This window comes from Canis aureus, chromosome X (assembly GCF_053574225.1).
Source record: "Canis aureus isolate CA01 chromosome X, VMU_Caureus_v.1.0, whole genome shotgun sequence".
NCBI lineage: Eukaryota > Metazoa > Chordata > Mammalia > Carnivora > Canidae > Canis > Canis aureus.
Window position 1 is genome coordinate 77,333,089 of NC_135649.1, and position 11,091 is coordinate 77,344,179.

The following is an 11,091-nucleotide window of genomic DNA, read 5'->3' on the forward strand; positions in this document are numbered from 1 at the left end:
TTCATTCACTTATTTATAGTTTCTTCTTTTTTAATTTTTATCTAAATTGAAATTTGTTAATATCTACTTATATTAATCTCATGTCTATAATTTAGTGATTCAACACTTACATACAACACACGGTACTCATCACAAGTGCCTTCCTTAATATCCATCACATATTTAAAGCATCCCCCTAGCCCTCTCCCCTTTGGTAACCAAAAATTTGTGTGAAGTGATATCTTATTATACTTTTGAATTTATTTCCTTTTTCATCATCTTTCTTACGATTTTTTGTATATTTTTATAGGAGTTCGATTTGCCAGCATATAGTATAACACCCAGTGCTCATCCCATCAAGTGCCCTCCTCAGTGCCTGTCACCCTGTCACCTCATCCCCCTGCCATCGCTCCTTCCACTACCCCCTGTTCTTTTCGTAGAGTTAGGAGATTCTCATGTTCTGTCACCCTCTCGATATTTCCCACTCATTTTCTCTCCTTTCCCCTATAATCCCTTTCACTATTTTTTATATTCCCTGTATGAGAGAAACCATATAATGTTTGTCTTTCTCCGATTGACATTTCACTCAACATAATACCATCCAGTTCCATCCACATTGAAGCAAATGGTGGGTATTCATTGTTTCTAATGGCTGAGTAATATTCCATTGTATATATAGACTACATCTTATTTATCCATTCATCTTTTGAGGCACACCAAGGCTTACTCTGCAGTTTGGCTATTGTGGACATAGCTGCTATAAACATTGGGGTGCAGGTGTCTCGGTTTTTCACTGCATCTATATCTTTGGGGTAAATCCCAAGTAGTGAAATTTCTGGGTCATAGGGTAGCTCTATTTTTACTTTTTGAGGAACCTCCACAGTTTTCCAGAGTGGCTCCATCAGTTCACATTCCCACCAACAGTGCAAGAGGGTTCCCCCTTCTCCACATCCTCTCCAACATTTGTTGTTTCCTGTCTTGTTAATTTTCACCATTCTCACTGGTGTGAGGTAGTATTTTGATTTGTATTTCCCTCATGGCAAGTGATGTGGGCATTATCTCATGTGCTTGTGGGTCATGTCTTCTTTGGTGAAATTTATTTTCATGTCTTTTGCCCATTTCACGATTGGATTGTTTGTTTCTTTACTGTTGAGTTTAAAAACTTTATAGATCTTGGACACTAGCCCTTTATCTGGTACGTCATTTGCAAATATCTTCTCCCATTCTGTAGGTTGTCTTTTAGTTTTGACTGTTTCTTTGGCTGTGCAGAAGCTTGTTATCTTGAAGTCCCAATAGTTCATTTTTGCTTTTGTTTCCCTTGTCTTCATAGATGTATCTTGCAAGAAGTTGCTGTGGCCAAGTTCAAAAAGGGTGTTGCCTGTGTTCTCCTCTAGGATTTTGATGGAATCTTGTCTCACATTTAAATCTTTCATCCATTTTGAGTTTCTTTTTGTGTCTGTTGTAAGAGAGTGGTCTAGTTTCATTCTTCTGCACGTGGCTGTCCAATTTTCCCAGCATCATTTATCGAAGAGACTGTCCTTTTTCCAGTGGATAGTTTTTCCTGCTTTGTCGAATATTAGTTAACCATAGAGTTGAGGACCCATTTCTGGGTTCTCTATTCTGTTCCATTGATCGATGTGTCTGTTTTTGTGCCAGTACCATACTGTCTTGAGGATCACAGCTTTGTAGTATAAATTGGAATCCTGCATTGTGATGCTCCAGCTCTGGTTTTATTTTTCAATATTCCCCTGGCTATTCAGGATCTTTTCTGATTCCACACAAATATTAAGATGATTTGTTCCAACTCTCTGAAGAAAGTCCATGGTATTTTGATAGGAATTGCATTAAATGTGTAAATTGCCCTGGGTAACATTGACATTTTCACAATATTAATTCTTCCAATCCATGAGCATGGAATATTTTTTCCATCTCTTTGTGTCTTCCTCAATTTCTTTCAGAAGTGTTCTGTAGTTTTTAGGGTATAGATCCTTTACCTCTCTGGTTAGGTTTATTCCTAGGTGTCTTATGCTTTTGGGTGCAATTGTCAATGGGATTGACTCCTTAAATTCTCTTTCTTCAGTCTCATTGTTAGTGTATAGAAATGCCACTGATTTCTGGGCATTGATTTTGTATCCTGCCACATTGCTGAATTGCTGTATGAGTTCTAGCAATCTTAGGGTGGAGTCTTTTGGGTTTTCTACATAGAGTATCATGTCATCTGCAAAGAGGGAGAGTTTGACTTCTTTTCCAATTTGAGTGCCTTTTATTTCTTTTTGTTGTTTGATTGCTGAGGCTAGGACTTCTAGTATTATGTTGAATAGCAGTGGTGAGAGTGGCCATCTCTGTCGTGTTCCTGATCTTAGGAGAAAGGCTCTCAGTTTTTCCCCATTGAGAATGATATTTGTCATGGGATTTTCATAGATGGCTTTTAAGATGCTGAGGAATGTTTCCTCTATCCCTATACTCTGAAGAGTTTTTATATGGAATGAATGCTGTATTTTGTCAAATGCTTTCTCTGCATCTATTGAGAGGATCATATGGTTCTTGTTTTTTCTCTTGTTGATGTGATCTATCACATTGATTGTTTTACAAATTTGAACCAACCTTGCATCTCAGGGATAAATCCCATGTGGTCATGGTGAATAATTTTCTTAATGTAATGTTGGATCCTAATGGCTAGTAACTTGTTGAGAATTTTTGCATCTCTGTTCATCAGGGGTATTGGTATATAATATTCCTTTTTGGTGGGTTATTTGTCTGGTTTTGCAATTGAGGTGATGCTGGCCTCATAGAGAATTTGGAAGTATTCCATCCCTTTCTGTCCTTTGGAACAGCTTTAGTGGAATAGGTATTGTTTATTCTTTAAACGTTTGATAGAATTACCCTGGGAAGCCATCTGGCTCTGGACTTTGCCTCTTGGGAGGATTTGAATGACTGCTTCAATTTCCTCCCTGGTTATTGACCTGTTGCAGTTTTGTGTTGATTCCTGTTCCAGTTTTGGTAATTTGTGGTTTTTCAGAAGTGCATCCACTTCTCGATTGCGTAATGTGTTGGCATATAACTGCTCATAATATGTTTTAAAAATTGTATTTCCTTGGTATTGGTTGTAACTTCTCTTCTTTCATTTGTGATTTTATTAATTTTAGTCTTTTTATTTTTAATAAGACTGGCTAACACTTTATGTGTGTTATTAATTCTTTCCAAGAACCTACTCCTGGTTTTGTTGATCTGTTCTACAGTTCTTCTTGTCTCTATTTCATTGAGTTCTGGTTGAATCTTTATTAACTCTCTTCTTCTGGTGTGTGTAGGTTTTATTTGCTGTTCTTTCTCCAGTTCCTTTAGGTGCAAGGTTAGCTTTTATATTTGAATTTTTCCAATTTTTTGAGGGATGTTTGCATTGCAATATATTTCCCTCTTAGAACTGCTTCTGCTGTATCCTAAATATTTTTTAAGACTTTCTTTTTTTAAATTTTTATTTATTTATGATAGTCACACAGAGAGAGAGAGAGGCAGAGACACAGGCAGAGGGAGGAGCAGGCTCCATGCACCGGGAGCCCGATGTAGGACTCGATCCCCGGTCTCCAGGATCGCGCCCCGGGCCAAAGACAGGCGCTAAACCGCTGCGCCACCCAGGGATCCCCATCCTAAATATTTTGAATGGTTGTATCTTCATTCTCATTAGTTTCCATGAATCTTTCTATTTCTTCCCTAATTTCCTGGTTTACCCATTCATCTTTTAGCCAGATGCTCTTTAACCTCCACGTGTTTGTTTCTTCCAAATTTCTTCTGGTTATTGAATTCTAGTTTCAAAGCATTATGGTCTGAAAATATGCAGGGGAAAATCCCAATATTTTGGTATCGGTTGAGACCTGATTTTGACCCAGTATGTGGTCTATTCTGGAGAAAGTTCCATGTGCACTTGAGAATACTGTTTATTTAGTTGTGCTTGGTTGGAAAGTTCTGTATGTATCTGTGAAATCCACTCGTCCAGTGAATCATTTAAAGCTATTGTTTCTTTGGTGATGTGCTTAGAATGTCTGTCATTTCCAAACGTGCCGTGTTGAAGTTTTCTACTATTAGTGTATTATTATCTAAATATCTCTTTACTTTGCTTATTATTTGATTGATATACTTGGCAGCTCCCACATTAGGGGCATAAATATTCATGATTGTTAGGTCTTCTTTTTGGATAGACCCTTTAATTATGATATGGTGTCCCTCTTAATCTCTTATTACAGTCTTTGTGATAATCTTTAATTTATCTGGTATGAGGTTTGCTACCCCTGCTTTCTTTTGAGGACCATTTGAATGGTAAATGTTTCTCCAACCTTTCATTTTCAGGCTGGAGGTGTCCTTAGGTAAAATGAGTCTCTTGTAGACAGGAAATAGATGGGTATTGCTTTTTTATCCAGTCGAAACCCTGTGTCTTTTGATTCATCATTAAGCCCATTCATGTTCAGAGTAATACTGAAAGATTTAATTTTAGTGTCATAGTAATACCTATTCTATCCCTGTTTTTGTGGATTGTTTCTTTGGGCTTCCTCTTTCTTTTTCAGAGTCCCCCTTAATATTTCTGGCAGAGCCGGTTTGGTGGTCACATATTCTTTCAGTTTCTGCCTCTCTTGGAAGCTCTTTATCTCTCCTTATATTCTGAATGAGAGCCTTGCTGGATAGAGTATTCTTGGCTGCATGCTCTTCTCATTTAGGACCCTGAATATATCCTGCCAGCTCTTTCTGGCCTGCCAGGTCTCTGTGGAGAGGTCTGCTATTAATCAAATATTTCTCCCCATATAAGTTACGAATCTATTGTCTCTTGCTGCTTTAAGGATTTTCTCTTTATCCTTGGAATTTGTAAGTCATTATTAAATTTTGAGGTGTTGAATGGTTTTTATTCATTTGGGGGGAGAACCTCTCTATCTCCTGGGTCTGAGTGCCTATTTCCCTCCCCAAATTAGGGAAGTTCTCAACTATGATTTGTGCAAATATGCTTTCTGGCCCTCTGTGCCTCTTGGCATTCTCTGGAACCCCAATTATATGTAGATTTTTCCTTCTGAGGCTATCATTTATTTCCCTTAACCTTTCTTCATGATCTTTTAATTGTTTTTCTCTTTTTTTCCTCAGCTTCCTTCCTTGCCATCAACTCGTCTTCTATGTGACTCACTCTTTCTTCCACCTCATTAGCTCTCATTGTTAGGACCTCCAGTTTGGATGGCATTTGATTTAATTAATTTTTTATTTCAGCCTGATTAGATCTAAATTCTGCAGTTATGAAGTCTTTTGAAAACCTATGATCTTTTCTAGAGCCACCAGTAGCTTTATAATTGTACTTTTGAATTGGCTTTCTTACGTCAAATTGTAATCCAAATTATGTAACTCTGTGGCAAGGAGTGCTGTTTCAGATTCTTGTGTGGTGAGTTCTTCCTTCTAGTCATTTTGTCCCATGCAGAGTGGTTGTATGAGCAGACTGAGTCAAAAATATCAACCATGACCTAAGTAAATTTCACCCTTGATGATTCTGTCAAGGTCAGACACCAGGAAAAGAAAACAAAGATCAGAATGAAATAAAAGTAAGGACCCTAAGGTGAAAAACAAATTTTAAAACAAAGTAGTAAAAAATAGAAGGGCAAGAATCCCAAAGAAAAAGAAAAAAAAAAGAGAACAAAGCAAAAGTAAAGAGAAAAAAAGAAAAAAGAAAAAGAAGAAAAATTTGTAATGGGAGATGGTGGTGGTGATGTAGTTGTAGCGGAGGGAGACTGTAGTCTATCTGAGGTGTCCTTGAGGGTGATCCTCTTGAGTGTACTAACTTTTGTATGTTAGAAGATGCTCAGTCCCAAATTTATATAAACCATAAATATTTGTAGAGAGTCCCAACATTTATCACCAAAACATAAATGAGTTAAAAGAAGGGGGTAGAATGGAGATGAAGAGAGAATATAATCTCATAGAATGAACCAGCATGGTATACCACTTGTTTCTGAGTACATGCTGGTTATGTTTTAGAAGGTATTAACTTTTGCCATTGTAGAACAAAATGAGGCAGAGAAAACAAAAAACAGAAAACAAAACAAAACAAAAAAACCAGATCTCGTATGTCTCTCAAAATAGTTGAGTATGTTGAAGGGAATCTAGAAGTGAAAATATATCTAAGACATGTAATTGTAGAAATATGAAAATCAAAAAGGAAGAAACTTAAAAATAAATAGGTGGTAAAATATTGTAGTTAAGGTTGGAAAAGAGAAAAAATATTGGAGATTTTTACTCTGATATAAAAACTAGTTGTACTGGAAAAAGGGGAAGACAAAGGAGGGGTACCCTCTAGTTCTATATACTACAAATCCCTTGACTTCCCCTGGAGCTTTCCAGTGTTGGTTGGTCAAGAACTTGCTCTTCTCCTGTTCTTCCAGGTGGTCTTCTGGGGGAAGGGGCCTGCTGTGCTGATTCTCAGATGTCTTTGCCTGGAGGGAGATGCCCTGCCCGGCCCCCTGCCAGGTGCTGAGCTCAGTGGAAGCTGTTTCTCCTGTGAGGCCTTTGTTCCCTGGTGGCCCTGCCTCTCCCAGGCACAAGGTGAAACACAGGAAAAAAACTATGGCGGTGGCCAGATCTCCATGTCTGGAGTCAGCTCCCCAATAGTAACTAATGCAGTCTCCCAGTCCACACTGGCCTAGATGCTCCCAGGGCAGGTGCGGGTGCACTGATCTGCACAGCTTGGGGGTGCCTGGTGCCAGGAGATTCATCCCTGTCCTTTGCCCTCCCCGCTTCTGCCTGTCCTGGGGGTAGTGCAGGATCATGGATTTTGTCTGCTTGTGTGCCCTGGGATCCGGAGCCCTGTGCTGCTGGAATCATGCTCCTAGGGCGGTGGCTCCCAAAGGCAGCAAGGCACAGACACACCTCCGTGTGGGGCCGCCCACCTAACTGATTGGCTTCTCCCAGATGCCTTGCCAGGTGCATGCTCCAGCTCTTTATGGAGATTCAGATTTTGGTGTGCTTTCCCCTGGTGCACTTCCTCTATTAGTGACTCCGGGAAACTGGAGGCTTCACTGCTCCTCTTGCAATTCTGCCCGATTTCCCTGCTAAGCACTTTTCTGTCTGGGAAGAATCCAGTGTGGATTTTTAAATTTCCCACTTCTCAGGGGCTGGGCTTTCCTGTCCTGGAGGCTTTTGCCTGACTGGCTTTAGCCTGGCTCCTGGCAGTGCCCCTCCCCTATTTGATTCTTTTTTTTAATTTTTTTCTGCCTTTCTACCTGGCTAGAAGTGAAAACCATTCTCTCTGTAGCATTCCGGCTGTTCTCTCTTTAAATCTCAGGTCGAATTCGTAGGTGTTCAGGATGATTTGAAAGTTATCTAGGTAAGTTGGTAGGACCAGGTAAGTTGAGGCCCCTACTCCTCTGACATCTTGCCCTGCCTCATTCTCCTTTTCTATTCTGAATGATAGCCTTGCTGGATACGATATTCTTGGCTGCAGATTTTTCCTATTCAGCACTTTGAGTATATCATAGCTCTCCTTTTGTTTTTCCAAATTTCTGTCAAAAAATTCTGTAGCTAGCCTCATGAGTGTTCCCTTGTAACTAGGGACCTCTTTTTTCTTTCTGCTTTTATGATTCTTTTTATTGGTATATTTTTCAAATTTAATTACATGTTTCAGTGTTAGCCTGCCCGTGTTGATTTTGATGTACCTCCTGGATCTGGATGTCTGTTTTCTTCCCCAGAGTAGAGAAGTTTCATCAAATATATTTTTGCCCCTGTTTCTCTCTTTTCTCCTTCCTGGATTCCTACAATATGAATATTCCTTTTGATAGAGTCACTCAGTTCCCTAAATCTATTCTCATGTTGCATTATTCTTTCTCTCTGTTTTCAGCTTGTTTCACATAATTTTGTCTTCTGTGTCAGTAACTAGTTACTCTTCTTCTTCCAGCCTGCAGTTCATTGCACGCAACATGTTTCCAATGTCATTTATTACACTCTTCTTCTGATGGATACTCTTTTAACTGTTTTATATCTGTTGCAATGGTCTCAGTGATGTCTTCTACTCTTTTCTAAAGCTCAGTGAGTATCCCTATGATTGTTGCTTTGAATTCTCCATCAAGCATGTTACTTATATCTTTTTTGGCTTTGCCCTTATCTTATTCTTCCTTTTGGTATAAATTTCTCCATCTTGGCATCTTGTCTAAGTTTCTTCCTTCTTCTCTGTATTAGAAAAAACAGCTATATCTCCTGCTCCTAAACATAATGGCCTTATGAAAAAAAAGTCATATAGTGCCCAGAGCCTGGTGCTTCAGGGAGTACCTCTGTTGTGTGCTGTGTGTGCTCCACTGCTGTGTTTTGACTATCTTTCAGGCCAGTCATCTGCAGAGGCTCCCCTCATCGGCTGTATGCAGTGTTTGGTTCCCAGCCTGAATGTGGAGTATTTTAACTAGATGTGGTTGGATTTCCTTGTGAAATTAGGCCTGACACTACTAACATCAGAACTGAGGTCCTGCTGAACTGTCTGGTCAGGAAATGTTGTGTGGGAAGGAGTTTGTTCTGGTCTTTTAGGGGAGATGACTGCCATGCTGGGACTGTGGGAGGCTTCCCTGAGAAGGGCAGTCCCACCAGGGTGCAGGTACGTGGGGCTTGGTGTATACAAGTTAGACTTTAAGTGTCATAGCTGTGCTGCTTCCTGCAAGTGGTTCTGTGTTTATGTTGAGGTGGGGGTGGGGAATGGCACCAGCCAACTCCTTTGTTTCTGGAGAGATGTCTCTGTGACTGTTGTCTTTCTGGAGTCATTCTGATAAGAGCCAATAATCTCCCCAGTGTATGCCCCAGGTGTTCTTCACATTACTGTTTCCAAGCTTTCTCCATGCTGTTTGTCTCTCTTCTATCCAGGAGCAGTGCAGTCGCCTTGAGGCCTTATTCTTGCCAAGGTCTGCTGACCTTTAAAACTCCAGTTTTTAAGCCTCACTGTTTGGAAAAACTCATGAAATTCAGCCCCTCTTGTTTTCTTTCTTTTTTTGTGTTTGTTTTTTTAATAATAAATTTATTTTTTATTGGTGTTCAATTTGCCAATATACAGAACAACACCCAGTGCTCATCCCGTCAACCCCTCTTGTTTTCCAAGACAATTGCTTGGGGAAACATTCTCCTTATACATTTCCCTGAAAGCTCCTCTCTCTCTTGCCCTTTATTACAACTCTGTTCCCTCCATAGTATCCATGATCTATTTCTCCCCTAAAGCATATCTCTGCACTTCCTACCTTCTTGAATGTGGCCTCTTTTCTCCCTTTATTTTTTTCCGCATATAATAAATACTTTATTAGCCAATTGCAAAGATGCAAGAAAAACATTTAAACAGAATGTTTTATTGACTTTAAGTCAGCTGGGAACAAAAACCTGTATTTATGTTCTAAGACATTTTATCTCATTGGGAAAAAAAGATAAATGTTATATTAGAGATTTTTGACTTTCATGTGTTTGCTGCTCTGGGTTGAGAAAACGTTCAGCTCTTCCCTGAAAGATGTGTTTCAGTATTACAACTCATCAACAAAGGTGTATGTCCCAAATTTCCACTTGCTGCCATTGACTTCTGACCAGAAACAAACTTCTTTGCAGCATTCACGATATCAGTATCAGCTACGGAATCAATCTGCTGAAGGACTGTGGCTGGCGGCATGTATGACCCAGCAACCAGCACCTGGGACCCGACTTCATCTAGGAACCCCTCAGAAGACTCCACTGACATTAGGTAGGCAGCTTTCAGCTTGTTCTTGGCAACTTGGACATCTACACTGGAAAGGTTTCCTTGAGCAACTGTTTTTACTTGATTATAGGCAGCCTTGATAACATCTCCAGCTGCAGCAGCCTGTGAGATGGTGTAAATCCCAAAGAGTCCGGAATCAGAGTAACTGGCATTAAAAGCAGAAACATCAAATGGCTGGTGAACTCCCTTGGCAACAGCCTGGTATAGGGAACTGGTGGGATTGCTGTCCCTCTTGACATGTGGTCCAGCACCAAGGACATACTGGAGAACACTAAATGCATTTGCTTCTGTACTTCCTGTAGCAGCACCTTCTGCTACAAGAGCTGCATGAACAAGACTGTCTCCATTCTGCTCTCGGATTTCACCTCCACGGTATCTGGCCTTTGCACCAGGTAAACCAAGCCTGCCCCTCATGTTGAGAAACTGTTCCACAACTTGCTTTAGAACAGGGTGACTCACACCAAGTCCAATAAAAGCCATTCTTGCACTTGTGAAATGGTTCTGAACATAGTAATGCAACTCATCTGGTGTCACTTTTCCAATCCTGTAGTCAGGACATATAGGGAATTAGCCAAGGAATTTTGGTAAGCTGCAGCATGCAAATTTTCAAGGACACGAGCCTGTGGGTTCTAAAAAGCCACAGCTTTGTCAATCCCTGAAGGGCAGCCACGTCCCAATGATGAAATTCTGGTGATGTGGTGACATTGAGCAGAACTCCATTAGAATATCAACATCATCCCACAGGCATTCCACAGTGTAGGCCATATTTTCCCTGGTTGAAGTCACACTTAATTTACCACCAACTGCTTCAATTCCACGGGTTATCTTGAAAGATGAAGCTCCTTTTTTAGTCAAACTGGATGCAAGACGAAGCAAATGAGAGGTTCCTAAGTGGTTGGAGTCCTCATATCTACTGCCTGCTTTAATAAACCAATTCTTGATGCAGGAGCATAGTTTTCCAGAGAAGCAATGACTAAGCCATTTGGTAATTTGGTAAACTCAAGGTTCTGAGGATGTAAAGGCACTCCTGCAGGGGCAGCTGTGGCTTTCACTTTGGGAGCAACTTTCAGGGAATAAAATCTTGAGATGGACCCGGCTCTCCTTAGCAGCTTCATGGCTCAAGATTGCTCTGCTCCACAGGACCCGCCGGCTTGAAGGACTCTTTTCTCCCTTTAGTTGTAGGCTTTGTTTTGTCAGACTTCAGGTCATTTTCAGGGGTATTTAGGATGATTTGAGAGTTGTATAATTGTGGTGATGGGACAAGAGAGCATAGAATTCTCCTATTCTGCTGCCATCTTAGTCTCACCTATTCTATTGTAATTCTGCTAATTGTTTTGCTTTGTATTATACTATGGACTTGAGTGGTATTTCAGTAGTTA

The 11,091-nt window shown here is 40.2% G+C and overlaps 1 pseudogene; it reads right to left on the bottom strand.

The window, feature by feature from the left end:
• Positions 1-9,236: 9,236 nt before the first annotated feature.
• LOC144308600 (cytochrome b-c1 complex subunit 2, mitochondrial pseudogene) lies at positions 9,237-10,888 on the bottom strand (annotated as a pseudogene).
• Between the last annotated feature and the right edge of the window lie 203 nt (positions 10,889-11,091).